Source organism: Oryzias latipes, chromosome 2 (genome assembly GCF_002234675.1).
Source record: "Oryzias latipes chromosome 2, ASM223467v1".
Classification (NCBI taxonomy): Eukaryota; Metazoa; Chordata; class Actinopteri; order Beloniformes; family Adrianichthyidae; genus Oryzias; species Oryzias latipes.
This window is the reverse complement of record NC_019860.2, coordinates 6118324-6144603: the sequence shown is the minus strand read 5'-3', so window position 1 is coordinate 6144603 and position 26280 is coordinate 6118324. Positions and strand designations below refer to the sequence as shown.

Below are 26280 nucleotides of genomic sequence, written 5' to 3'. Positions count from 1 at the left end.
GTCAGATCTGTCGCTCAGCCTGTTGCTGGGGGGTTTGGACCAATGGGGTTCAGCCATCGAAGAGCGATCGCGGCAGAAGGGATTAAGGACTTGCTGAATACGTTTTTGGTTATGGCCTACAGTAACTACAATAAAGAACCTTAAAAGAGATAAAGTCTCCGTGCCTCAGTGTGGGAAAGGGACACTACAGTATTTACATGTATTTTAAAAAGAAAAAATTATCTCCAGAACACAGTGGATTCATTATGATCGGCGAAAAAACAAGCTCATTAGAATTTCCCTTCGTGAAATCGTTAACGTCATTTTCGTCGTTAAAAACATCAAGTAGTGAGCATGGTGTCCGAATCACTTTCAACAATATACACGCCTATAATAAAGTTTTTAATAGCTAGCTATGGTTACGATGTGAATTCGGACAGTCTAAATTACCGCGGTACTCGCCCGACTCCGGCTAGCCGCCGACTTTCATACAAACCACGGAAGATCAGAGTAGTTTATAAAATTTGGTCGGCGTAAATTTATAAACTCTCAAGGCACACAACGAACGAACAAAAACAATGATTACTAAGGCAACTTACCCCAGCTTGATGCGCCATGGTATTGCTGTAGCGGGCCGGTCCAACATCAAAAGGTATACGGGCGCGTGCATCTTCTGGGTCCTGAACTCTGAATGGTTGACCCCCACCCCCTCCAAGACCCCACCCCCTTCCCCCCCAGACCCTCCTCCCCCCCTTGTTCCATTATCGGACACAGATCTGTTTTGACATAAATGTCTCGCAAAGAATGTGTCAAAAGTCGAACACAGTTGAAGCGAGCTGTGATTCACGGCAGCAGATTCGCGCATACGCAGCAGCACATTCGAGCACACGCGGCAGCAGATTCGAGCAGTTGTAATCGTGGATTTGAGGTTGTAACTCTAAATGAACACATGAAAATGTTAATTTGTAATTTATGATTTCATTTTTTGTAACATATATGTATACATTTGTAGAAATTGTTTGACTTTTTTTTTACGTGTGTTCATTAGTTTTTTACATCAGAAAATCTTTAAACACAGATGCAGATTTTTGGTGCTCAAGTTCTCACATTTGATTTTACAAGTTATCACATCAAATGTACAAGTGCGTCCATTTTGGAACATTAATACCTTCATACCAGAGACGCGAGGTCCGTGACACTCGGGCGCAACCTGCAAGGTGCAGGCAGAAGGAAGGCTTGGAGCCGGAAGTGCGCAATTCAGGACGCGGAGGCGGCAGAACACTGGCCACCACAGGTCTTCATCGGGGCGCGGACCAGTTAATCGCTCATGTGGAGGAGGAGGGAGGCAGCATTCCCTAGGGAAGATCTCACACTGCCATTTGGAGACGCAGAGGGGTGAACGGGCTTCACCCCTCCTAAAGTTAATGTGCCAGCTACACACCGAGGTTCTATGAACAGCCTGTAGCTCAGTCACCATTGGATTTTAATTGGGTTTTTTATGGATTGACTTTTAACTCTTTTGCATGACAGTTTTTGTGCTTTTAAAACTATTTGTGGATTTGCCTTGTTTTTATTGCATGTGTACTGGTGGCTTGGATTGCAAGCCTGCTCGTGTGAAGGATTTGGGTGTGGGACGAACGTCAAGGTGGACACTTGGCCAATAGCGTCATATAGACAATTTCCACCACTGTTCTCCTGATGTGACGGCTTTACATGTGTTTTGTCATTCTTGCTTTTAGTTTTTTTTTTTTTTTTTTTTTTTTTTACCATTCCTGGTTTTAGACTATTTTATTAAAACATTTTAACCACCAAGGCTTTGGCTGTCTCTGGAGCAACTAGCAAACTCCCCAGCGGATCCCTAAAATTTTTGATTGCTCGGGGGCTTCACCCCCACCCCTCTGACAGATTCATCTGATACTCAAGACACCGTCATCCATTCAGAGTCCATCCAGTAAACGGCTAAGGCTGGACTCAGAGGCCAAGCACGTAAGAATTATTCTAATCAAATGATTATTTTTAAGGATATGAACCTGTAAAATAAATATTGCTTAAATTGCTGAAATTATTCTATTGTCCAATCCTTGTTTAGTTGATGCCCCTTTTTAATTTGCTTAAGTTCTTTTATCTGTGTAGCCCAGTCAAAATAAAAACTAAAAACAGACTAAGCTACAATTAAAAGAAAAAAATGTATTTATTAAAAATGTTTCATGGCCACTTGTTGGTTTGGTTAACAAGTTGTTTTTTGTTTAAAGTTTCATTGGAAATCAAGTTTGTTTGGTCTAGTATGTTATAAAAGTCTGATTTTGCCCCACAACCTAACATGTTTGGAATTTTTGTTAATTCTGGGATGTGATTTGCTGTGTAATCTGTATGTATAATAATCCATCCAATCAGAGATAAGTGGGTGTGTCCTAAGAAGAACGATCGGAAAAATCGTTTCACTGACGGGCAGAGAGAGTCAGACCTTGGTGAAGACCGGAGCTGACGCTGAATGCTTGGAGCTATGATGTTTTTCAGAGTCAACTTTTTGTTTAGAATTGTGGAAACTGTTATGTAAGTAATAATTTTCTTAAATGTGTTTAACCGCTCGTTTTATTCATTACAATATGCAGCTAAAAATGCTTATTGCGACTAGCTTTAGCATGTTGTAACGTGTTGGTTAGTCTATGCTAGGTAAAAACGACCCAAAGCAAATTTCCAAAGTTCTAAGGGGACTTTATGCATTTGACCATAGACGAGTCTTTTTTGGACCCTGTGGGAGACCGAGCACACCTGAGCTGAGGTGATTCCAACCAATGAGTTATATCACTAGAGGAGACATCACGTGATTCCTCATGGGAGGAGAGCACCGCCATCTTGGTGAGGTCAAGTTACTACTGCAGTGCATGCATGTGAACACATTTTTTGCATAATACCAGTTCATTGTTTGGGTTTCAACTGCCAAAATCAGAGAACTAAGTCCATGAAGGAGGAAGGTATATCATTTCACAGGTAAGTACAATATTTTTTTCTTTTAATGCTGCTGGGGCTTCATTAATCATACACATGTTTTCATGCATGATGCTGCAGGGCTATTATCAACATGCTGCATGATGTATGTATAATTTACTGTCGACATAAAAGTACATTTTATTTTTCTAAACTTGTATACAGCATACTAGGCTCTTATAGTAATATAGATTTATACATTTCTGACTCAGTGACTGAACTTTTCTTGCAGGTTTCCAATGGATTCAGACTTAAGGAAAAAGTGGATCTTACCAATAAAAAGAGCTAACCCAGATGAATCACTGTGGTTAACAACTAGTAATACAGTCTGGCTATGTTCAGAACATTTGTGGAAACACATTTAGATAAGAGGCCAGACTGTTTGCTTGAAACCCGACACCATAACATCTGTGTTACACAAACTGATCACTAACATGAATCAGTATAAATCTATTGTTTTTCTTTGTTGTTGTTTTTTTAGGGTAAATCTATTGTTCACTTTTGGACTTCTTTTGAATATTTATTATTATTATTATTATTATTATTATTATTTATTGACTTATTATTTATGTATTGTTATTATTTATGGTTTGTATTGACTTACTATTGATTTATTACTATTGATTTATTATTATTATTATTATTGACTTATTGTTGGGTTTTTCTAAATAATTTAAATTACATGTCAAAGAGGTCTAGAACTTCTAAATGTTTAGAAATTAATTTTAAAAATTATTTCTAATAATTTTTTTATTTGTAAGAAGTCCTGCAACAATGCATTTTCATTAAAGTTTGAGCTTTTAAGACTGACTGTTTCTCTTCTTTAACAACAACAAATGATGTATATATATATATATTATATATATAAATATAATATATTTACATATATGTATAAATATATATAAATGTAAAAAAAAAATAGTATATAAAAGCTACTTAGACACCTCTAAAAGCAATGGAAATCATAGTCATGTGGGCGTCGTCGACCTCACCAAGATGGCGTCGCGCTCCGCCACCGTCGGCCAGGCTTCTAAAACGGGCGTGTTTCCTCTAGTGATATAACTTATTGATTCCAACCCCCAGGTCTCACAGATTCCAGCCTCCTCTTCCTCTGTCCCGCTGCAGTCGGATACCGCCGACTTTGCCTGCAGAGCATTTTCTCACGCCAACAGTTGCCCTAACCATCAGCTACGTGAGTACGTGCACATTTTTTCCCCTGCTTGCTTAGCAATTGAAAAGGCCCTCTTTGGTTTTTTGCCACAACGCAGCCGAGCATCGATCAGGCCTGAAACAAAACAAAAAAATTAAAAAAAGAATAAGACTAAACAAACCCTTTTCTTCACCGTAAGGAACTTTTTTCTGACTATAAACTGTGTGTGTGTGTGGGGGGGATATTCCTTTAGTTACATGGGATGGGTGTTACATCTGTGTTGTTAGTTGATGGAATCCATTGTTATCCAAAAACCTGGTGGGGAACAAATAATAAATGAATATAATGGAGGCAAGTCTCACTACGACGTCGTTTTAGGGCCACAAAAAATAAAATAAAAAAATAGCGGTTTTAAGTTGTAAATTTACAAGAGTCTCTCAAATTTACGCTAAAAAAATCTTGTAAATTTACAAAGGTTAACTGCGACACCGCGCCCCCTGGTGGTTCATCACCGCGGTGATAGAAAATCCAACACCGTCACAGCTCTACTCCACATATTTCATCTTCAAGCTAGGCTCCGATAAACGGAAACCTTTGGGGATTTTTCCTTGTTAATCTGAGTTTTTTTTGGTAATAAACAAGATTTTAAGTCGTAAATTAATGAGATTAAAATTATGAGATTAAAATCTCGTATATTTACAGTTATAACTTTCTTTTTCGTAAATTAACGACTTAATAAAAGTCGGAAATAAAAAAAAATTCTTGTAAACTGGCCCTAAATCTCCGTCGTATTTAACAGATGAAACTAGAAGAAAGATGGTTCACATACTGCTGCTGACATGACAGAGAAGAATGGCTAATTCATCATTATGGCTTAGTAGACTCGGTGTATGATTAACATGTCATTCTCATCTTTAGCAAAGCATGAAGCATTCAACTCATTTCATTTCTTTGTATTGCAGGACGTCGCCACCAAGACATTTGAAAGAAATGTCTGCCAGGGGAATTGTGAGCTTGTTTCCCGTCTTAGTGACCCTTTCTCCAGGACCGGTTATGTAAGTCACACCAAAAAGGATGACATTAATGTTTATAAGATGTTTGACCTATAAATGGTTTTGAAAGGTACTTTTTAAATATTAAATAGATAAAAAAGTAACACGTTCTTTAAAAAAAATGGACGACTGCATTCAAGCAAAAAGTCATCCAACAATTCAGAAAGCTGCAAACCAGCAGTTAGTTGGAAGATCTCCTCCTGGCAGCTGATAACCCTGACAGTGGAACTGAAGTGGATGATTGCATTGGTAAGAGTTACAGGCAGTAGAAACTCTATTCATTTTCTATATATTAGGACAGTTTCAAATACCGTTTTGCAATAGTTACCATTTTCTTTTACTTGTCTGACTTTTGCTGATGCTCCATTTGATATAAATGTTTGTGTATTCACAGGGTGAGACAGTGACCTCATTGATTCTGCTGCTGTTGCACCTTGTTCCTCCTTCTGCCCAAGAAGGAGTCAAAGACCAGGAAGTGTCTGCTTCCCAAGCAGAAAAGCATTTGGTGGTCTTCAAGAAGGTGTGTGTTTTTATTTTCAGTAATGCGCCTGGTGCTGTCATGTTGAGAATAAATGTGCAGATACCATGATTGATTAGCACCAGAAATGTTCGTGTGCCCAATTACATTATTTCCCAGCTCTACAAGTAATTTTAGGAATGAAATGTTACTGCAGTGTCATTGTAAAAGCCTCAATGTGTTTTTCATGTCGTTTCAGACGAGAACCAACATTCAAGAACATCTTGATTCCATCACGACCAGCAGTTCACCCGATCTCCTGGCTGTAGGACAAAGTAGGAAAGAAATCCACCAGTTCTAATCACCCTTTACACAAATGTCATCGCCTACAGGTTGGCTTCCTCACTTGGTGCCTTTGAACTGTTCAAGGCAAATTTTGTTTTTGCTACAAAGTACAACCCAATGCTCCACAGCATGTTCACATTCATCCAGACAACTGTCTACAACAAAGATGTTGGGAAGTGAAGGAGAGCCCCCGTGTTGCAGAAGTTGGGGCCGGGCTGCTTCATTAGCTCATGAACACGTCTATTTGAGAAGAGGTGTTTTGTTTGTCACTCTGAGTTGAGTTCAAATACACTTGTTGGGCATTTATGAGTAGATCGTGGTAATGTAGATGGGGAAAAATATATGACTTAAATGTGCTCAGAATGGATGTGGTCGAGTACTTGGGAATTTTTCTGGATTTAGAAAAACATTTAAACACCAAACACATGGACAGAATTATTAACTATTGGATTTCTTTAATTTTTTTCTTCACTTTTTCAATAGAAATTCTATTGTGGACATAATATTTAAAAAGTTGCCTCGTTTTTGTACTTGATTCTTGTGGTTCAGCTGCCAAACATTTCATGCAGTCGGCCTTTGCTGGTACACAGCCAGATGGGATGGAATCCGTGAATTGTCTTTCTACTGTCTCAACTTCAGGTTGTGTGCCCTACCTCTCCTCTTTGGGGGACCTTCAGCATAAAAAACAAAGTCTCTCACTAGGAACTAAACATGGTTCATCTCTGCAGGAACCTTCCCACACATGGACATATTTACCTGTCAGGCATGGTTCAATGACTGCTGGGTGCGTTACATAACTGGACCTTCTGCAGACTAGGACCTGGTTTGGAAACAAGGCTTTATGACGCACAGTGCAAACATAAGAGTGCCGAGTCTTCAGCTTGAATATTGGACCTGAAGACAGAAATGGCATTTGTTGTCAGTCTTTGTTTCTACAGTCTGTGTAAGTCTCTTCATCTGTGTACTTTCGTCTTATTTGGTCTTATGTTAAGACGGCTGCCTTGCATTTTTTCAAAGTAAATGTTCAACAATGACTTCCACGACAGCGACTTCTACTGGCTAAACTTTAATAATAATAATAGTTCAGGGCTCCAGACTTACTTTTTTCACTAGGTGTGGCCCCTAACTGAAAATTTTAGGGGCACAACCAGAAAATTTAGGGGCGCATACCGTAATCAACATTCTAACCAAATCTACTAATTTCCACTGTATTACTAATAAATACTTTAATAATAAATGCAGAAATTACAATGTGCTGTTTCAAATTCAGTGTCACATTTTATTCTTCACTTTTGAAAATGCAACAAGAAGGTAAACTGACAGCACCATCGCTGTCATGACAGTACAAATAGTTAAAAAAACTGATGGAAATATATCTTTGTGACACCAAATAGGTGCAGCCAAGATGCACAATAAGCGTGTTTGAGATCACCCAGGTGGACGCAACGCTGCGCAGATCACCTGGTGTGTGACATATTTTTGTTTTTGCTCCAACATCACCTGTCAATCATCACAAAAATATCGCGAGAAAGGGGTGGGAGCAAGGGGCAAACCTACCCGGACACAGCTGGAAACTGAACTGACTGAAAGCTGCCCTACAGACTACAAAACAATGCATTATGGGACATGTGTCCTGATGGTTTTTGTAGTGGAGTGCTTAATTAAAATAATTTAAAATACCAATTCATTAAAAAAGGCTACATACATCACAAAACATTCAAATAATCATAAAATATATAATAACACAGATCACACAAAGGGGGAGAGGAATATTAAAACTAAATTGAATGTTAAGGACTACTCCATCTTCCTGTTCTCCTTCAGTCGTGCTGCAGATTCCCTTTCATCTCACAGCCCCCCCCCACCCCCCCGCCCCCCCCACCCCCCCTGGTGTCCCCAATGATCCAGGCGAGGTGCCGGTTCATCTCAAACACGTCTATCGTTGCATTTTCCCCACGTATTTTCTGTGAGTCTAAAACTAATGTTGTTTTTGCTCGAGCGTGTTTAAAGTTCAAGCCCCGTTAGCTGTCACGCATGTAGGTGTGGGACATTTATTCTCCTCAGCTGACCAGACTCCCGCGGGACGGGAGCGGTGTGCTGCCGTAACCCGTATGATGCGCCGCCGTAACCAAAACCTAAACCTTCCTCCGGGTCTGTGCGGCCCAGAGAAAAGTTCAGCACGGACTGCATGTATGTAGAAAATTACGAGCGAAAAGATACGTTCTAAAGGAAAGTAAGGAACTCCTTCATGTGGTCCGGGGAGGGAGGAGGCTGTCAGGTGTCCTGCTTTCAGGCCCTGTCATTGTCACGCCCCCAAGAGTCATATACCCCACTGTGATTGGTTGGTCAGCTTCGCGAGTGTGTGCTCGCGTTTCATGAGTATGTGCGCGAGTGTGTGTGTCTGCCTGCGTGCGTGTGCGCTCGCGTCTCATTGATTATTTCATTGATCATTGACGTGCCCCTTCCACGTTTAATGTATAAAAAAAAAATAACGGAGGGTGGGGGAGGCAAATTTACTGGTCGCACGTGCGACTGGATGTAAAATTCAGTCGCACACTCTCAAATTTTGGTCGCAAAATGCGACCAATTGCTCGCAGTCTGGAGCCCTGTAGTTAGGGCTGCACGATATGAGGAAAACTTGCGATATGCGATATGAGGGATTAATATTGCGATAACGATATAATTTGCGGTATATAAACAAATAGCGAAACAACCAAAAACATCACTCCCATTTTATTGCAACAGTTTAAGAATTGTACTCCAAATGACCCTCGTTGACATAGGACGGAACATCTAACATAAAAGGGCTCCATCTGATTGGTCAACAACGCTAAAGGCTCTATCCGATTGGTCAAATGCATAAAGGGATTTATTTGATTCGTTAAATAATTTAAGCTGCCATAAGATTGTTTTAGCACATTTAAAGTAACCATTTATTGCATTTTTTGCTGTGTTTTGCGGTATGCATATTGCACAGCTTGATCTTGCGATAACGATAAATTTGCGGTCTATTGTGCAGGCCTAATAATAGTAAATACTAGTTTTAATAAATAAATAATAATAATTTTTATTTTAAATATGATAAATTATAATTAATAATAGTAACAAATGCACTTTTATTTTGTTACATTTCATTAAATAAATAAAGGATTAGTTAATGACTGTTATTTTTGACACCCTCTTGCCCGTTTTCTCAACTTGAATCGTGAGAGGCCCATCTTCGAATGAGTGCTCCAGAGACTCCCAGAGCACTTCACCTACATCTAAGGTCTCATGATCCTTTAGGAGCAGTTCCAGATCCCCGTTCTCCCTCCCCTTCCTGACGGCTATTATTTTTAGCTGCACCTCCTCCACGGCTTGGATGAGCACCTACAAAAACAATTTTAGTAATTATTTTCCAACTTTACTCTTTGAGTACATGTCATTTTACAGTGTTTTTTTTCATTGTCATTTTTACGGTTTTACGTCCATACCTCTATTGTGGTGTAATTTGTGGACTGATGGAACCCACCCACCGAAGATCCACGCTTCACGTGGCTGAGCCTCACATGGCCACCCACTTGCAATTTAAACAGAGAGATGTTCACCTCTGCCCTGTCCTGTGCAGTGAGAAGTTATTTTATGCACAAACACACACACACACACACACACACACACACAGTGTTCAGACACTCAGAAGTACATACTTGGTGTAATCGAAGCTGCCTCATTGGAACATCGTTCCTCCCACTTTTTATCCTCCTGATTGCAAACACCTAATGAAGATAGTTAATGTGTAAAAATTACATGTTTTGTTAAGGCAGATCGTGAGCATTTACATGACTTGTACATCCTTACCTCAAGGACCTTTCCCTCAATGGTGAGGAGAGGTTGACCTTCCACCTGGTCCACACTTGTCAGGGGTGTGACCACTGATGGAGGATCCAGGAGTCTGTCTGATGTCCAATGGAAGGCCGTGTGCTTTTTGGGGAGAATGTGATGGGGGATATGCTCCCTGCAGCCTATACCCTTTCATTATATAATGTTTTCCCACAAACACTTTGGAGGCCTCGAATAAGGTCACTTTTTCTACAGAGTGACCATCTGTAATAACTACCATTTTATTATTTTTTGTAGTTTGTGGGGCAGCTGTATTGCTGGAAAAGTCCCAGGTCAATTACTTGGGACTTTTCATTCTCCCTTAAAATGCAGATGTGTAGCGGTGGGGGTGCTGCATATGGGCCCCTCTGTCTGATGTTAATCACCTGTCTCAGTGCCATTCTGAGATGAGAGAAAAAAATGAAAAAAGACATGAAAAGTTAGCCAGCAATGTCCTTCAGTTATTACTACATAAATTAAAATAAATTGTTACTACTTATTTTAAAATGAGTATCCATACACATTAAAATACATCTAATAATATTAGCTTAAAAAAAGACAGTTATATCATTACCCTAAAAGAGTCAAGCTTCATATTAAAAATATCTCTTCTTAAAAAGAGAGGAAAAAAACTCTTGAAAGGTAAAGGAACAAAAGTCATAGCTAGAATAAGCTGAAAGAGCTGAACATTTTAATAGTTAAACGGTTAAAATAGGTTAAAAATTGTAGAGGGAGTTCAGCGCCGAAACATGGCAGAAATGGGAAAACAAAGGGTTGAAAAAAATTAGATTTTAGATATTGAATATCAGAGGTTCTCAGAATGAAATTACAGGGAAATTTCATAGCAACCTTGATTAAAAAAACGTTGAATTTTAGCTAAAAACGGCTTCCTCTGATCCCCGCGGGATCAGTGTTGCCATGAATATCTCATGAATATATAAAAGCGGACTACGTTAGGCTGTGCAGCTGTTGGAGTCTTATGTACTGAAGCTCCGTGAACGCCACTGTCATTGGCCACTGTCATCTAATCTGTTGGGGCTGTGCAACGCCCCCGCCTCTTAGAAATTGTTTTCTTAAAAGCCTGATACGGCGGTCACGTGTGGGAGGCGCTACCAGCTAAAGTTATGGTCTGATCCCTGCATGGAGCGGTGTCTGTGTGCAGCAATGCATGGTAGACACGGAGAACGTGGAGAGATCAGGTTTATTATTTTGAAGAGTTCTGCACGGTTATCATGTTTCCATGTTTGAGTTCATGAGATCGTCCCAGAGAACGTCTCTCTTCAACTCCCACGGTGAAAGCTGTGTTTTAATGTGACGGCCATGTTTCCATCTCTCTGACAGAGTTTGAAGCCAAAGCCCCTTCCCCGCCTCTCTACCTGCTTTTCCTCTCTACCTGTTCACCTGTTCATATCCTCTGCAGCTGAGAGTTGTTTTCCCCGCGCTCCTTAGTGTGTCCTACAAAGGGAGCGCAAAATACGGTCGTCATAGGTTGACACGATAGTCGGGGTGCTCTGGCGCAGCACAAGGATGAAAGAGCTGTGACTCTGTCTGGCAACACTGCGCCGGATCAGGAAGGCGCGGACACACGCAAACTTTTAACCGAAGGCAGAACCTCCTCCAAAACCTTCAGAACCAGAGAAGCTAAACATCACTATCAGAACCTCCCTGAGCCGAGGACCACCCACTTTCCCTATGGCAAAAACATCTGGTAACTAGGGGTGTCACGATTTCGACTTTAAATCGAAATCGATCGAAATCAAGTCAGTCTCGAACTTCGAATGAAAAAATGGAATTGTCGATCCTGCCATGCCCCCATGTTGCGTCTGGTTACTTGCCAAGTGGAAAAAGTGCTGCGAGTCTATTTGTTAATAAAGTTTTTTAAAAAAGTGCTGTGAGTCAACCTCCTCTAACAGCCACTCAAAAGATAGCATGGTAACTGCAGATGCAGGAGACCCATCGACGGAACTTTAATCCCCTCCTCTTTCACTGAAGTCGCTGGTGTGGAAGTATTTTGGATTTCCAGTGAGTTATGTTGACAACGTTCGTGTTGTTGACAAAAAAACAACGGTTTGCAAGCTGCGCTATGTATGTGCGTGTACCGTATTCTCTCAAGGGCAGCACGACTAACATGCAGGGCATCTCTGCAGGCACAACAAAAACATAGATTCATCTGTATACAAACTACACAAACTACTCTTCCGTCTTCATTTGGAATTAAACTTCCAAGCAACTCAACTCGTGCAAATGCGGTTAGGCGTGCGGTAGGAGTATTCATAGCGGCGGACATGCGACCTATTTCGGTGGTGGAAAACTGCGGTTTTAGGCATTTAATTAGCGTGCTAGAGCCCCGCTACGAAATCCCCAGTAGAACGCACCTCTCAGCTACGGTGATTCCCTCCATGTACAATAATGTAAAAGAGAAAGTTATTGAAGGTCTGAGCAGACCTTGAAAAAATATAGAAAAAAACAGTCATCATTCTCAGGGTTTAAAAAGTAGTTATCGGTGTGGTACATGTTTATATGTTCAGAAAAAGTTTAAGACACTTAATTGTTCAGAGACTATGGACATGTCTGTTTTATTGTTTTTGTTTGTTTTGTTGTGAACTTGAATGTCATCTGTTTTGAAGAAGGCTGCACTTACAAAAGAGAAACTGGATGGCAGTTTATTTTAAAATTTTTAATTGACTAAAGATAAGTTATCATTACATTATGTTGTTAATAAAAGTTTTAAATTTGACAGTGTAGTGTGGTACATTGCAAACAAAGGTCAGATATTCTATTGCATTAAAGTTTAGTTTTAAAAAAATGACAATCTGTGGTTTAAGAAGAACAAATGTAAAAATCGAGAATCGAACCGTGACCTTAGAATCGAAAATGCAATCGAATCGAGGATTTGGAGAATCGTGACACCCCTACTGGGAACGTGTGACCATCAGTGAACAACAGGATTTGTGAAAATATATTTAATAATTAAGTTGCACATTACACAAAAGAGGAATGCGTGAAAAGATGGGGCTAGAGGAGGGACATGAATCTCTTTAATAATATCAACACAAATAATTGTTTTTTTCCTGCGGGACTGGAGACGATACAAAATCAATGCATCTCTATCAGAGTTTTGCGGGTGCGGGCGGGAGTGGACATGCATATTGCGGGTGCGGGCGGGAGTGTAACGCATTCGTTGCGGGAGCGGGCGGGATTGGTCAGAAATTCGTTGGGCGGGAGCGGGATTTAGAAAATAGTCCCGCGCAGGGCTCTAATGTCCGTCCTTCTCCATCACAAAAGTCAAAAAAAGGTAGGCCAGTTCTCTCTTACAGGGAAAAATAAAAACTAGGATCAAATGAAACTGTAGCACAGAACAGTTTACTAGGTTTAAAAGATCACCGTAGACACCAAAAATGAGTAGAGTTTAAGACCCAATCAGATCATCTTCTGATCCATTTCAAGAGCATTCCAAGTGGTCTTTTAGTTGGAATCGTGCCATTTTGTGCCTAAATCAAAACCCAGTCACTTTATAGGACTAGGTGAAACTGTGTTTTCTTCTCTGCTCCTGATTCACAACGATAAAAATAAATAGTGAGAAATGTCCTTTTAAGCTTAATTTTCTTTCTATATGTCCTACATTATTATAAAAATGCCGCAAGTCTTTAAAATTCAAAGGACAGAATAACCAGCTTATTTTCACCTCCGTTTCAAAGAATTGGGGATTTTCTTTGGTGTTGATGCATAAATAACGCCTAGTAAAGAAAATGGGAAAAGATCAGAAACGTTCTCTTCACACCAGCTTTATTTAACTTGTTTTACTTATTTACTTTTCCAGTTTCCACCATTAGGTTTGTTCCCTCGTTTATGGCGTCCCACGATATGTGACCATTTGACCTCCTCCCCCACAATCCATTCCATACTAATGGTTTTTTTTGAGGACATTGCAAATGAGCCCGGACCTGTCTAGAGGTAAAAAAGAAAACCGTCTCGACTTAACTGAGAGCATGGATCCCTTCATCTTTCAGCTTCATCCTTTTTCTCCTCTTCTTCACAGTTTGCCAAGAATTCCTGGGAAAATGCTGAGTTTGCTCCTGCATGTCAGGCCCACAGTGGAGGAGCTTCTTCTCAATCCATAGCTGCAAGAATGACACCATCCATCCTTGAAAACTGGAGACTTGAAGAAAAAGAAAATTCAATAATTTATAGAAAACAAAAGAAGATCTAAAGAAGAAATCTTCTGTATGTGGACTTCATACCTGGTGGGGAAGTTTTGTGGGGGCACCGGCCGATGGCCTGTATAGGTCCGGTATGACGGTGTCTTTGCTTAGCTTCTCCTTTTGGTGCAGTTTGGGGAGTTTGGCCTCCCAACGCCAAGCGGAACTTCTCCAAGGATGTCTTTTCCAAACAAGCCCATTTGATTGGAGCTGTTTTTGTTTTTGTGAGCTCTCTGGAGGTAAGAAAACCTTCTTCACTTGGATGACTGGATGGATCCCTGCATCTGTCAGCTTCATCCTTTTTCTCTTTTTCTTCACAGGACTTCATGGAAAAGTGTTTGGCTCCTTTCCCAGGGACCAGGCCCACATTGGAGGATCTTCTTCTGCATGCGTCCATGGCTGAGAGGAGGAGACGGTCCGGTCCAGAACTAATCCGGAACGACACATTGACGGAAGTCCCATCTTCTTTTCCTTTGTGTGTGGGTTCACTCCATGTCCCATCTGAGTGGATCCTCTTCACATTGGATACGAACATATAGGGAATGTGGGCGTGGTCAGCAAAGAATCTCAGTTGCTCTAAGATCAAAAAGTCTACTTGTTAAAATTTGTCTGAAGCTGACGTGGATTTATTATCCATAAGTGACCAAAAGATTAAATTGTTTCTTTGTCGATAAAATCAACAGAAAATCCGCCATTTTGAAAAAAGTGGATTTTCTATCAACTTATCACATTCTGTTACCATTATGATCGTCTTAAGTTGTGTTTTTCTGAGTCACTTGATGATGCTGATTGCAATGCTAGCACTTTTAGCCAGATTAGCATAACTGCCATAGTTGGCATCTTTAGTAATGTGTTCTGAGACGGTGCATGATGTTGATTGCTATTTTAGCCACATTTGTATAAAGTTACAATTATCCACTATCATCACTAAGTCACTTGGGTCATGGGGGGTGCACTGTCATGAGGTACCCCCAGGAATGGTGGAAGGTGGTGGCGGCCCCCACCAGTCAGATGAGCCAGTGTGGCGTCTCCCTTCCTTCTTCTTACACACTGCTAGCAAAGACAGCGCTGCCTTTAGCACAAACAAACACACACACACAGGCTTGAGCAGTGTGTCTCTACTTTCCCACATATGCACTAGCGAAAACCCTGGCTGGCTTAAGCACACACACAAACAAACACTCGGTGTGTTTAAAAAAAAACAGCGCAAGCAAATCTGAGTTGGTTTTGATTTTTTTTTTTTTTTTTTTTACTTTAGTCAAAACTAAAAACTAACATAAAAATTCTTCAAAGTCCTCATCTTCTGTATCTGAAATGAACAGCTGGACTAAATTTCTAACAAACACGTCAGGTTCCCTTTTGTCAGTTAGTCTGTCTCGTTGCTGCTGCTCACAAACTGTGGTGTAACTCGCCCGGCGCTGCCGCTCCACAACAATATTAATCAGACTCTTCCTGCCCCTTTGTACGTTTCCTACGTATCCTATCCTGTTCTCCACAGTGTGACTCACCAGGAGGTTAGAAGTGAGCGACGCTTCATCCATGTTGGTTATTCAGCTGGGCTGGAGGTTTTTCCAATTTCCTCATCATCAAATTTCACATAAATATATTTTGGATACCCCCCCTCTGTGTAGAATTCAATGTGGGTTACTATGATGCAGATGCATTCTATTTGGATTCTTGGCCGGCCTTGACCTTTGGGTCCGTATATTTGGGGCCTCTGAATCTTTTTGTCATCGATAACAAATGTTCGGCCAGATGCTGTCTTAAGAAAGTTGAAGCGACATTTGCCCCCCCCCTTCTTACACAACTTTGTGTGGTTCTTATAATGCTGCTGGACAGCCAGAACAATTTCCTTCAAAAGTTCGCCATCTCGAGTAATGTTGCAGGTGACATGTTTGGCGATAAACGCTGCGTCCTTCTCTTCCTTTTTCCCTATTCGTGGAGCCCCCTCAATCCAAAACAGAACATGCACGTGAGGTGACCCACGCTGCTGGAACTCAATCCTGTAGAAGAAATTGATGATTTTTCCGATTGGATTACTGGAGACATCAGAACCACCCTCAGGAAACAGTGCCACTGGAAGTCAAACTTGCGTGCTGCTGTGACGCTGTTCCTGCGCAACAATTCACATCTTTCTGCCCAATCCAACTGGTCAGCTGTCTGGGTTCTCCCCTCTTGTCTTCACACAGTGTCGAGGCGATTTTTCAAACGCATGTCGGCAGCAGAGAACGAACAGAACCACGTTGGAATACCTAGCTGACGAACACAGGCCAACAGGTCCTTCTGTGTTGCCTGCCAGACTGCCGGAGTGCCTCGAATAGGCCGGAGAAAACAAAAGCCCTGATCTGCTTCCAGCAGCTTCTTTAGGGCTTTCTCAGTACGTGCATCAGCACTTACACCTTCAGATGTACTTCCTGATTTTTCTTTTCTGAGAGCCACAGACACACTAGAAACAACTTTCTCTACCTCCGACATGTACTGTGCAAAAAAGATGTACTCCACGTTCTGTGCAAACCTACCGTCAGCATGGAGGATCCTGTTGTTGAAGTAACGCGAGAGAGTCAATTTGAACTTTCTGTTTTTGTGGTAAACGTTTTTACCATCGGGAAAGATGACAGGAAAAAATTTAGCTTCATTTTCTCGATTAGTCAAAAGTCGGACCGGATTGTTTCCTTCTGCCAGGGCCAAATTCAAAATGTCCTCAAATTACTGATGCCGGACTTCTCGGCCGATGTCCACTGGGAACAGAGCTAAACCCTGGAACATGCAGTGATTCTGTCTGTCATGGAGAAGCTTATCTTCTTCATCGGCCTCTTCCTCTTTTTCATCTTTTTCGTCCGCCTGATTTTCTGATTCTTTTTTTTATTTTCTTCTTCCAATTCTTCTTTACAAAAGTCATTGAGCCAAGCTTCATTCAACTCTGTCTTTGTAATATTGATTGTTGCGTTTAAAATACTGCAAGGCCCGCCTAATCTGCATGGTTTCCACAAATTGATACTCATAATGACCTTTGTAAGTCAGTTTACACCTTAATTTGACGCGCAACAGAGGCCCCTCCATGTCTGACCGAGGCAGCACATTTGTCGTTTGCACCAAGTTGGCAGGAACACACGTGATTGGGCCCTGAACACCATTCTGCCCACCTGTAGGCAGAGCAAGCATCTTCATGAATGGTATATGCAGTGCAATCAGATGCTGCTCTAAACTATTTAAAAACGCCAACTCAGGTGGGACAGGACACACCTCCAAATTGTTACCGACCCACTCAGGTGGGGTCAGACCTCTCTTTAACTTGGAGTCGCAGCAGTGGCAAATCCACAGAGCGCTCCTCGCCGTCCCTACAAACAAACATGGGCTCTCACAGTCCATGTTGCAGCGGTGCAGGTAGTCCTCACTAATGCACACATCTGCAATCTCTGCCATCTTTGCAGATTTGTTGTACGTCTCCCTGACACACAGCAAAACCTGGTGATGAAACAGAAGTCTGTTGCACACACAGCAAACAAACTCTGGACCTTTTTCCACCTTTTTCAGGAAGTCCTGCATGAATTCTTGAAAAAGTCTTCTGAAAAAGTCTTCTTCTGTTTAACATTACTTATGACACCCTTTCTGAATGCAGGATTCTTCCTGTGTCGCTTTTGGTTTGTAGTCTTTAATTTAAGTTTTTGTGTTTTATCTTTTTTATATTTGCCAATGCTCTGAGCTTTCACCTTGGTCCTGTGAGCGGAATCGTCTCTATATTTGGTTTTCTCTTTTGACTTTAACATTTCTCTGTAATCCTCATTTTTTTAAATATGATACTTCTAGTCGCCTCCTATTTATTAACTTGTCTTTCCGTCGGTAACTCATCTTTCATGTATTTTTTCCGAATGTTCAACTTCCAGAATTTTCTCTGGTTGTCAGTTATGGAAGTTGTCTTTATGCCTGTAAAACAAATGTCATCTTTGTCATGTGAACGTGTGTAATATGTTTTTGGTTGTTTGTTGGCAGAGGCACAACAACCAGCACAGCGGTCCTGTTGTGGATCTTTAACACAGACAACAGTTTCAAAATGTGTACCACCACAATTTTCAATATAAATGGCATTTTCTGATAATTGTCGACCGCTGCTCCCGTCACCTCCCGTCAAACAAGACAAAAACATTTAGTGCTACTGTAATAAATCAGCTGTGGCTTGAATTTCGACGACTGTGGCCCAAACACTAACGAAACGCATTCTAGATTTAATGATGTACTCGGCCACAGAGGAATACTCGCCCCCAATTACCCAGCTATACAGATCGGGGTTTGTTTCCAATTGCTTTACAACGGCTAACCAAATTTTTCTGTGGTTGTTTTGGGATCCGCTCACAGCCTGAGAGATGGCCCTGAAGAAACAGTTCCCATCTCCAATAATTCTTTCGTTGGTGCAGGGGGGCCCTAACAAACCAATGGGAGGAGCAGGTGGGGCATTAAAATTTTGGAACTCAATGTTCAACATTGAGCACAGAGCCTGGCAGACATTCAGATTTAAAGGGTTAAAATAAAAAGTTTCCTGCTCAGGCTCACTAAAAATAACTTCCTGATCCTCCACAGCAAAATCATCCAATTTGACTTTCTTCAGGCTTTCACCTGAAGGGCCTGCATTATCACTTTTGAATTCAATTTTTCATTTTGTTCCTGTCTTTTTAGCTTCTACAGTTACATCTACTGAAGTGTCAGTCAAGAGGCTCTCTTTGTAGAGATCAGGGGAGTTACTTTCTGCAGGACTTCCTAAGAAAGGGTCAAACGTTTCTGAAGCAGAAAAGAGAACTTCACCAACTATTTCAAACGGAGTCAACACAATGCCCTCGACTAACCTCTGCAGGGAGTCATGAACTTCACCCAGAGTCAAAAAACTACACTTGTTCACTCAGGACTGCGAGAATGGGAGTCTATAATAGCTGAGCGTCCATTCTCAGCAATGACGGCACACGTGTTCTCACACTGTGTCAGCAGACACGTGTTGTACTGTGCCGTCATCCTAGCCAACCCCTCCTTCAGGGGAACCAACGCACCAACATCAATGAACTCACCCGAATTGATAACAACTTCTCCAAAAATGGGTGTTAACTCCACTCCATCTACCACTACTTGACCTGGAAGATCAGTCACTCAGAAAACCTGCAGAGTCAGTGATTTTGTTCTGTCTCTGCAGGTCCGAGTAAACCTGATCTCCAGCAAGCAGCACAGAATCCAACTCACAACTGTCCCACTGAAACACACTTTTAACAGTGTGCTTGGCAGCAGCCACCAAAGATATAGCCATGCACTGCCGCCCACTGTTGCTCCCAAACAGCTCACTGCCCTGGTGAAACGATCATCTGATGCTGGGGAACTTTAACGTACCAACAGCAGGAACAGGACCAGGCTCCTGGACCTCAGAAGTTACCAGCTCATCATCTGAGGAGCCAAACGTTACACAAACCTCCATGCCAACTGAACTACAGTCTGACACAGCCTCAACACTAGAACTGGCAGGAGCAGGAACCACTTCACTAAAGCATTCCGAGGGACCAAATGAGATGACAGGATCTGAACTTGGCTGAACCTCACTACAGATACAGAAAGGAGAACAGCTCTTACCTTTGCTGCTCTTCTTACCTCCTGCAGCAGGCCGTCCATGCTGCTGCTGGTCCTTTAGAAAAAGAGAAAAAAAACATTACTTTCAATGAAAAAACAAATATTCTTTTTCTATATTAAACCATAAATCGAACCTGAACACCTAAAATCAAATTCAGAAATGCACTGGTCATTAATTTAAGGCTTAGGAAGCATTTTGATCATATTTGCCCAAGAATCATGTCTGCTACTAAAGGAGCACCAACAAAAGCTTAAGTAGGAACACAAACAAACATGTACATCTTAAAATGACCATAAATAAAATCACTCCTAAAGACTATTGAGCTTTTTTCTTTTTTTCCTCTGTAAAACTGACCTGCTTTCTGTGGAGAAGAAGAAAAAAGAAATCTTTGTAGACACTTGAACTAGCCACTTCCGTGTACCACAGACCTGCCCCACACACGCCACTTCTGGTCTGGCTTACAGGAAGCTGGATTAACCTTGAACACATGGACAAGTTTAAACGGGAAAAATAATTTCATTTGTATGAAATGAGCTGACGCCTACCTTAGCCTTCCCTACCTTGCAAGCCCACTCAAAAGGGTTGGTTAGAGGAGGGGACTCAGGGTGCTCCCTCACAACCACCTTAGGAGCGATTCGCTGTACCGCAGGCCGGGGCGAAGCAGGAGGAGGCGCCTGGACCTCTGGCTCCACCAGCTGCAGAGCAGAGTAGTTCCACAGCAGGGAAGCCAGAAGGACCATCCCTCCATCATCACTCAGGTGGACCTGAGAAACAACCCCCCACCCCCACAAGATTTGCTTTTATAAATTTGCTTGTACTTACAGTACTGAGAAAAGCTGTCTTCATCAAAAACAACCAGCATCATCAACCTACCCCATCGCGGGCCCACAGCGCCAAGTCGTCCAAGCTGAAGTGCTCAGCAACAGACAAACTTGATGCCTGCAGTGGAATGCAAGTTTGTGAACCGCAGACAATAATTTAGATGCGCCGCCAGCCTGTTGAAGTGTTGTCGGGGCCACAGTGAGATGAGGCGGGAAGTCAGGGACGAAGAACTGGCAAAACAATCCCACAAACAAACAAACCAGAGTCGGCTTGAGTAATCACACTTTCTGCTGCTGCCTCACCAGCTGCTTCTCTTCATCATGCAACGATTAAAACAGCTGGGTTGATTATGAGGCTACAGCCAACAGACGTGTTAATTTGGTGGCGGCGCTTTAAAAGCCCTCCTCCCTGTTTGGACATGAACTCTTGTTGTTGCCATACATCAAGGCATCAGGAAGTGGAAGCAAGTAGGTAAGCCAGGCTTGTTAATAAAGTTTAGAGGAAAAAAAAAATTTTTTTGACTACCAAAAAAAAAAAATTCTCCAATCTGAAACTGGGAATGGGAACTTACGAGCACACGTGTTCACAGTTCTCTGTACACGAGCAATCGGCCAGGTTTTGGCGCATCTGTGGCCTGGCGGCAGTAGTCTGCAAGCGTGACATGTCTTTTTTTTCACTTAGATCTGCTTCCTCTCAGTGACAGGTATGTTAAGCTGGCCTTCCTCCGTCAGGTACAATTAAGGCTCCTGTAAACTATTTCCTTTTTTTCAGGAACGTGTTGACTGTTTTTTATTTGTGATTTCTGTCCGGGTTCTCAGCCCCGCCACGACGGAACCGGTCGGAGCGATATGCTCAGCTCACGGAGACCTCTCGTTGCTGTGGCGTCTCACCGGACTGTGGACGGCTCCCACCAGCTGGTCTGCGGTGGTTGGGCGGCTTACCAGCGCCCCTGAACACTAATCACCTTTTTATCTTTTTACCGTTTTAATTGTGTGGCTTTTATTCTCAATTTTATTCTTGTTTCAGGAGGTAGGAGGCCGAGGTGGTGGACTGCTGTCTGGTGGTGGGTCCCAGTGTGCTGTGTGGTTTCCATCATATGTGCAGTGATGCACTAAAAGGGTGTTTGCTTTGTTTTTATGTTGTTTTTACCACCTCGGTAAGTTCCTCCTCCAGAATATTTTAACTGACTTTTATCAAGGATTGTGGTTTTTATTAAAGGGGTTCTCAACATTGTTTCTAACGGAAATCTAAAACATTATATTTTAAAGTAAACTACAGCCTCTGCCTTTGTTTGGAGCAGGACCTGCACCTGCCTTTCTTCTTTTCCCGGGCCTGAGGGGCCCCAGGTGGCGTTGTTGAACCATTTATTAGCAGCTACATAAAAAAAGAGAGAAAGCTCAGTCGTGACTTTGAACATGAGAACATCTAAAGGTTGTTGTTGTCTGAAAATGAAAAACCTTTATTTCTCTGATTCTAAACCACAGTTTATTCAATAAAGTAGAAACTATTTCTGTCAGAAAATGTTTCTAATGAAAATGAAATTTTTGTTTTAATGTCCAGACTAGATCAGAAGAAAATCCCAACAGATCAACTTTCTTCTCCAGACTCACTAAAGCAGTTGTTGACAAACATTTGATCATCAAGTCAGAAACTTCCTGGTTTTCTTGGAAAGACTAACCAGACGGAAAGTTGGAACAGTGGATTTGATATTTGGTTGATCAAGTTTTGAAGGTTTTCTTTCTAGATAAATGGACTCAATAGAAATCTCAGAAAAGTCTGGTTTTGATGACATTGACTCTCCATAGAAACACACCATCACGTGACCTGTGCTTTCTCTCTGTCAGAAATAGTCAGAAGGGAAATCCTTTTTAGTTTGAAGCATCAAAAAGATTTGATGTGTTCAGGGAAGCAAAACATAACTAATTAGAACCAACATGTTTGTATGAATGATTGAATATAAGATTGCAGGTTGGATTCCCGCCTTGCACCCCCATGTGTCGGAAGTGTCCTTGGGCAAGACACTGAACCCCACCTTGCCTCTGGTGGGAGGTTGGCGCCAGTGTTCGGCAGCGGAGCCGCCGCCAGTGTGTGAATGTGTGTCTGACTGTAAAGCGCTTTGGGCCTTCGAAAGAAGGTAGAAAGCGCTATATAAGTATACGCCATTTACCATGAACATTGTTGTTTCTCTATTAACCCTTGTGCTATCTTAGATGACCCCACCCTTACATTGACGTGTTCTCCCTACCATGACAAAGGTGGATAAAGGTGGAAAGATTTCATGTAATCCATGGACACCAGTGAAGATCACAAATCATTGAAGAGAAAAGGTTCAGCGCACTGTCTAGTGGGTGTAGATGACCCAACTCCCAATGGTAAAGTGCCTAGGATAGCACAAGGGATACACACATTATTTTAAAGACTATATTTATCCATGGTTTTTGTTTTGACTTAATTCTTTTTTTTACAAACAAAAAAGTCTTCATTTTCAGCCTTCAACCTCATTCTAATGAAGCTATGAGAGCATTTTTGTGGCTCCAACATTAGTCATTCCTGCGAGGACACAACAAAGAAATCAGATCAGAAGAATATTTAATAGTAAATAATATGAGACATTACAACTCTAAAACCTACAAAAACCTTTAAAAAATATTGTTACTATCCAAACAGGTATTTTTAATCTTTTCATTTAAACTGGATGTAATATATTTATCACACAGTTAAGGCAGTGAATCAAAAACAAGAGTCTTTATTTCATCTCAGCATTAAATAGTTTTTTAACAAATCTTTGTAGAAAAAAACAGAAAAAAGTTTTCAAATCTTTGCAGTATGTCAGTTAAAACTTGGGCTTTTATTGTGGTAAACGCAGTGGTGGGCCATCAGGGCTAAAAAAAAAATCGTGTGTTCATGATATTTGTCCATGAAATCATTCCAAATGGTCTGTCCATTCTCTGTGATTGTGTTTCTGATGGTACTGCTGACAGACGGACTTTCACATTCAATCATTTTCCAGCTTTCCTCTGTTCAGTAGCACAACTCCACTTTTCTCTCCAAGCCCATCCTCTGAAATCTGATCTTCTGAGGGACGAGAACACATGGAGGCTAAAACTACCGGAGCATCACTAGAAGGACAGTTTGACTCCCCTCTGGAAAAAGAAGGCCGAAACCAAAACCCAATAAGAAATCTGGGATGCAGAAATTCCTTCAGTTTTCCAAAGATCTGAAAGACAGAATTGATTCAAACTGGATTGATTTTGGTTCTTTTAGTTTTTCTACATTTGACACAAACCAAAGTGGGAGGTATCATCTTTGTGAAGTCCATCAGGATCCTAGAAAGAAGTTCTAGATCATATATATCTATACATCCTTGATTGTAAATGATGGATCTAAAGTTGAAAAGAAGTCAAAGTGCTGACTCAGCACAGATCAAAGGTGACACAGATGATTTTCTGGAATGAAGAAAACATCAAACATCATGATGTGATCTGGAACTGAGCTGTTCTTCAGAAGATCCTCCCAAACATGGAAACTGTTGCTGCAACACGTGAAGGTTTGGTTCTGTTGCTAGTGAGATCTGATGGATCAGAACCAGACTTCTGTCAGCTGGAACTGGGGCTTCTTCCAGACCATGTGACCTCATGGACAAAGTTCCAACATGGTTTCAATGAAATGTGGAGGTTTTCCAGGAAACGTTGCTGCAGTTCCTCCGTCTCATCAAATGAGAGATTTCTCTGCACTAAAGAAGAAAATCTTCCAGAACAGCTTCAAGCTGCAAAAAAACTGTTTCCATCATTCTGAGGACATTTCTTTAGGCTTCATGTGAAGAAAACAAACTGTTTGAAAAGATGAAAACAGAAACAAAGACGTTTCTAGAAGCTGCAGATGCAGTTACAAAGAACAGCCAGCAGGTGACCGAAGTTTTGATAGGGGCTCGTTTGATTTTTTTCTTTCGCGCCTCACCTTTGTATCTGGAGAAGACCACATGTTTAGTCTCATAGTGGCGACATATATTGTACTCCTTCAGTTCAGCCACAGATTGCTGGCAAATAAGACAAACAGCCTTAGAAGAGATTTCTGCAAAAAAAAAAATTAATCCTCCTCCCACTTTTGTTTAAAATGCCGGTAGGGAGAGCAGTTAGGAAGTAAAAGTAGACACTCTGTGATGGGGGTTGAGAGGGGGTGGCAGCGGTGGGCAGCAAAGGTGCTAACAGCGCCATCTGGAGAACGAAAGTAAAAACAGCCGTAGAGTTTTCACCATCATTGACAATGGATGTGAGGTTAAGGGGTTTTGCGTAAACATTGCGGCTTGCGCAGCCACGACTCGGCGGGCCAGAAGAAAACCTTTGGCGGGCCAAATTTTGCCTACGGGCCCCACTTTGGGCACCCCTGCTTTAGATGATCCAGCTCCTGGTCCACTGAACCTACAACCTTCTTCCATTTGTTCAGCTGCTGGAGAGAACAAAGAAAAACAAACAGATGTTTTTACTGAGTCAGGAAAATGCCTGTTGCAGCTCCAACATGATTGTTGACGGTGTTCCTCCTCTTTCTGCTCCGCTGACGTCCTCATTTTCAGTTTCCTGATCAGACAAACTAAACTCTTTTCCAGCTTTGAATCATCTTCAAAAGAAGAAACTTCCACCTTTGAGCCACATGCTCAGAGAATCCACTTCCAGAACAGCAGAGATTCCCGCCACATGTGACAGAGCATCCAGGTGATCTCCAACTACAGGACATCATCACCTGCCTGTGACAGTCACACCTCCATTCTAGATGCAGCCAATGACCTCTAGGCTGTTTGAGGCTCAGAACAACATGACAGCCAGGAAGACCATCCCTCCTCCTGACCACCAGCTGCTCTGTCTCACAATGGCTGCCATGAGGAAGACTCCATGAAGAGTTAACGCCCAGAGGTCTGCTGGACCAGACACCATTCCTGACAGAGTGATCAGAGAGAGCAGAGCAGCTGCTAGACGTCTGATGTCTGACAGGAAATCTTCTAGCAGATGTCAGCTCCATCCCATCAGACGTTAACTGACAGACTGGCGGCCATGAGCTGGAACAGCAGTCAGAAACACAGTCAGAGGGTGGAGATGGGCTGCAGGTGAAGCAGGAGTCCCCGCCAGTCATCCTGGACACCTGTGGAGAAAAAACCAACACCTGCAGGAAAAGGCCAGACAAAAAGACATCAATGTTTGAAAGGACTGGACAGTCAGCGAGCTAGACATTCAAATCAGACCAAGTGTAGAAGATCTGTTAGAAGATTTTGTGTCAGACAAATGACCTCAGTCAACTGGGTCTCCACAAATATACAAAATATTTACAGACAAAGTCCCACACAGACTAAAACTGTAACATCATCAGGCAACAAAGATTTCCTCAGTTTCAAAAACTAAACAAATGATTAACTAATCAACTGGATCTCCATCCGGTTGATCAGAACCGCATCCCAATCAGGTCCATCAAAGCTGTGGGTTTGATCCAGAAAGAGAACATTGGTCCATAGCTTTTAAATCCCATTGAAGCTCCGCCTCCAGCTCACACATGTAGGCGGTTATTTCAGAGGTGCTGATGTTGGATGGAAGAACAAGTCTCTCCGGTGATGGAAGCAGCAGATATTGGAGGAGAAGATTTAATCTGAGAATACAGACAACTCCCAGACCAAAGCTGTTCCTGTCTCCAACAGTCTAGAACAGTTTGTCCTGGAGGAAGTTCATGATGTTTACTTCTCTGCTGGATCTCCATTTTCTAGTGTTTCCACTACTGATGATGTCATCAATCTTTAAAAACACGTTACTTCCTGGTTTCATTGACAGCAAATGTTCTTAAAGATA

At 41.7% G+C, this 26280-nt stretch overlaps 1 protein-coding gene and 2 long non-coding RNA genes across 4 annotated transcripts in view; 2 read left to right on the top strand and 1 right to left on the bottom strand.

Moving 5' to 3' along the window:
* Nucleotides 1-26280, bottom strand: part of LOC105355327 (NACHT, LRR and PYD domains-containing protein 12-like) — a 1049862-nt gene that overhangs the window by 983510 nt on the left and 40072 nt on the right. The window lies entirely within an intron of this gene.
* On the top strand, nt 3892-7102 carry LOC105355254. Of its 2 annotated transcripts, none has more exons than XR_002874749.1 (4): nt 3892-4159; nt 5080-5172; nt 5564-5689; nt 5886-7102. It is a non-coding gene; the product is annotated as an uncharacterized LOC105355254 (long non-coding RNA). The 2 variants fall into 2 exon arrangements; XR_002874748.1 differs by having other exon boundaries at nt 3892-4163.
* Nucleotides 13059-14588, top strand: LOC110014270. Its single transcript, XR_002289387.2, has 3 exons — nt 13059-13783; nt 13869-14267; nt 14349-14588. It is a non-coding gene; the product is annotated as an uncharacterized LOC110014270 (long non-coding RNA).